Raw genomic sequence first — 4,170 nt, 5'->3', positions numbered from 1 at the left:
TGAAGGCAACTATCTTTTGTTCCATTATCCAGCGGAACTCAAGTCTTTAGTTGTTATAATCACAGTGTCCAGAAGTGAAGGATCAAGGAAGAGACAAAACTTGCTCTTTATATGCATTTATTGTTGGGATGTGGAGCAAAGGTATCTAATAATTTATAAGCAGCACCGAATGGAGCCGAAGTGACATGTCTGATGTTTATCTCAAGAAAACTAAAGGCCCTGTGAATCTTAGGAGTCGTTTGGTAATGGGCAAAATAACATACTCCCAAAAAATTAAGACAGGAGTTACAATTTAGAGACCAGTGTTTGATTGGTCATCCACTTTAACGGTAATTTTATTAAAAGAACTGCCCATCAAACACATAGTTGTGGAAAATATTTATAAGGATTGAAAAGTGACTTGGTTGAGTGAGGTTCATTCTTAGTCGTTGAATTCCATCAATATTGGACATAAAGACCTTGTCTAAGTGCATCCTAATTTTGGCTAATGCCAAGTTTCCATGAGAAAGTAGAGGAAGAAAAGGTCTATGACCAGTCATAGTTTGAGGAGGAAAGCGCATCACCCAACCATTTGAACTCATGACCTCCTTCAGCCGAAAAGTCTTCAGTACCCAACCCATAATGGGTAGGAATGCAGATCTTGGTCGACATCTTTTGATTGACAAGCTAGGGTTCAACTGAACAAGCCGTGCCTAATCAGCTGAATCTGTAACATGGCAGTCTTGGGTGAGCCAGGAATTGACCTCTATACTTGTTCTTTTATTAAAGTGGTCTACCCATATACTAGAAAGAACTAGACATTCAGTGAGGAACAAAAAGCAAATGAAGCACGCACTAGAAGTATATCAAAAAAGGAATTTAACTGAAAATATTGCAAATACATGATACTTTTGGAAGAAACACTCTTGCCAATTTGTTGAAAGGGTTCTTAAATTTCCCTTTTAGATTGCAAGAATCAACTACTTTGTGATCATGGCCCTCTTCGGCAACAACAATCTGTATAGTAATATATAAAATTGTCCTGGTCTGGTTTTAGTCTGGCCCGATTTGATTTTAATAATAAAAATTAATATATATATATATATATATAATATATATATTTATAATGAAAACTATAGAAATATAATAAAAATAAAAAATGTATGTACATATATTGTCCGAGCTCCACCTGACCCAGGTCATATATCTAAAAACCAATCAAGTATTTAGCCCTATGCCACTCTTAATTAAGGGACTATTTGAATGACAATCGAACAGTAAGAGTATGCACAACCAAAACGAAGTTTTGAAAGCAAAAGACTGTTTTATTTTCAGAATGCCTTTTTTTGACATGTTTGAATCACTGGAATTTTTAGAAAAATAAGTTTTCCTAAAACAAAATTTTGCAATACATGATATTTTTGGAAGAAACACTCTTGCCAATATGTTGAAAACGTTCTTAAATTTTTCTTTTAGATTGCAAGAATCACCTATTTTGTGACCATGGTCCTGTTCGGCAACAACAATATGTACAGCAATATATAAAATTGTCCTGGTCTGGTTTTAGTCTGGCTCGATTCGATTTTAATAATAAAAATTTAAAATCTATAAACTTGATATATAAATATATATTTATAATGAAAAACTATAGAAATATAATAAAAATAAAAAATGTATATACATACATTGTCCGAGCTCCACCTGACCCAGGTCAGATATCTAAAAACCGATAAAGTATTTAGCCCAATGCCACTCTTAATTGAGGGACTATTTGCATGACAATCGAACACTAAGAGTATGCACAACCAAAAAGAAGAAGTTTTGAATGCAAAAGACTGTTTTATTTTCATTGCCTTTTTCGACATGTTTGTGTAAATAGAATTTTCAGAATAATAGGTTTACCGAAAACACTTTTTTCATATTTGAGTGAAAAAATACCCCTCGAGTTATTCATTTAAACATCAGTCTTTCCCAGACCACCCAAATGTATATATTTTTTTTAAAAAAGATGTTTTTCAAAACTCATTAAAAGAATCATTTTGCACAAAAACATGTTTTTGAAAAATTATTTTTTTAATATCTCGTCCAAACACTGCCTAGGTTTTATCTTTGCTTTTTTAAAATCATGACTTAGAATCTTAGATATTAATGTAAAAAAAAAAGGCTTTTTGAAAAGCTACAAAACTCACTTTTAACAATAGCCTGAAAACCGCCGCCTCCCAACTTTTTGACGCGTTCGTAAAAAATGAGTTTTTGACCTGTGGGAGTCCTAACAAACCAGTTATTAATCATCCCAATGCTAAAGTAAGGTTTTTAAAATATTATTATTATTGCCAATTGTTTTTGGTGTTTTTATCAATTGCCTTTTTCAGCACTGGTCGGACTTGTCCAAGGATAATTAGAGCAGATCACTGCTAAATTTCGAAGGAGGGAGGGAGGGAGGAAGGCAATGGCGTCCGTTGCTGGCATGTCCATTTTGAATTCTGCACCACCAACAAGGTCAGCAGATTCCAGCTCTCTCTCTCTCTCTTTCTCTCTCTTGTTTAGCATTTGTAAAGGAGGAGGATTAGCAGCCGGAACTGCATACATCCTCATTTGTGGCTACACTTGCTCACTTTAGCGGCTTTGGCCTTCGAGCATCAAAACGGCGTTGGGCAGAAACTGCTCAATCGTACTTTACTCTCCGTGCTTGAGGTTGATCATGACTACTGCAAAATAGTACAGACATTTGCTACCATGTTAAAAATATCTTGAGTTGAACGTGGTATCTTTTGGATGTGATACTTTCCCCAAAAGAGTAGCTGTGGTTATACGTTGAAGTCGTCTGTTGCTTTTCTATGTATTGGTTTTTTGTCATGTTGGGCAGTATCATTATACATGCATTCTTACATATGTCCTACTAGAACAACTGTTTTTGGGAAATTTCCATAATTTTTTCTTGACGTAGAAAGGAGATCCAAGTGTGGCGTGATAGAAAACTGAAACATAATGGGCTTCGCAGGTTGGGGACAGTTGGGTGTAAAATGGGTTGAGCATCGTTTTACAGTTTGGCATTTTTCTTGTCCGCCGCCTGCACATGTACCGGTCTTCGATCATACCAACAAGGGTGCTCCGATATAGAGTGATATTTGAAGCACTGCAGGGGCTACCTGATTCTAGTACCAATGATTAGAAATGTACCTATTAATTATTTTTGCAGCTAAGGATGCCCTATTTTTTAGCAAGAACATTAAGTTGAATTTAACTTCAACTTCTAATATTTTAATTACATCTAATTGTTTAGCAAGAACAAGGATTCCTCTTTTGCACAGACACCAGACAATTTGCCTAACCAAGCTTGCATATCAAAATAAAAAGCTTAGTGCCTCATAATGCATTTGAAAATTTAGAATATAAAGCAATATAGTCTGGTGATTTTATTTTAGTGATATGAAAGTATATATTAGATGAATGGCAAAAGACTATTAGTTCAGAGTTTGACTAAATCGCGTTGTTTGTGATTGCAGAACAAGGACCATTCTACCTTTTTTGGTTGCTGATGTTGTAACTCTTGTGCATCCATGCTTTAATTCACTAAGCATATGCACTAACAAAGTAAATGTCCCATTCATCCATATGGAGGCAATCAATATGAGCTCGTCATCAAGCCCATTCAAGATTTTTTCATGGTTAAAGAATAAGGTTGCAGCAACAAAGGGAGTCTTTGCTGTATATGAACCCTTTCCTCCAAATAGACCACTATGGCTCCCCAGATCATTTCAATATAGTCATTGTGCATTCCAAAGACCAGCCAAGGGTCTGCTGTCGAAATCTAGCTTGAAAAATGAAAGGTGGTAATTGCAAAAAGCTAAAGCTAGGGGAAGTGAATATGGAGGTTTATAGCAGTGGGAACATGATGCCAATAGCTACTTTTCAAGAGGTAGAGGTGATGCTGTAAATGAGAATCATCTGAATTGAGGTGTGAGGCAGAATTATACCTTATAGCGCTTGTTCTTCAATATTAAAAAGAAACTGTAGCATCAAGATAAAGTTTTCTAGTATGGTCATGCCCAAAATATCAACCAAATGCAGCTGCATTAGTGTTGACAGCCACAGGCACCACAGTCACTCAGCTTCATGTTGTATTGTCAACTATCAACCTCTCTGAATGCTGTACCTCATTCAGCCACACAATGTCTATGTATTCATAAT

Source organism: Nymphaea colorata, chromosome 7 (assembly GCF_008831285.2).
Source record: "Nymphaea colorata isolate Beijing-Zhang1983 chromosome 7, ASM883128v2, whole genome shotgun sequence".
Classification (NCBI taxonomy): domain Eukaryota; kingdom Viridiplantae; phylum Streptophyta; class Magnoliopsida; order Nymphaeales; family Nymphaeaceae; genus Nymphaea; species Nymphaea colorata.
Note: the sequence above shows the minus strand (reverse complement) of the source record.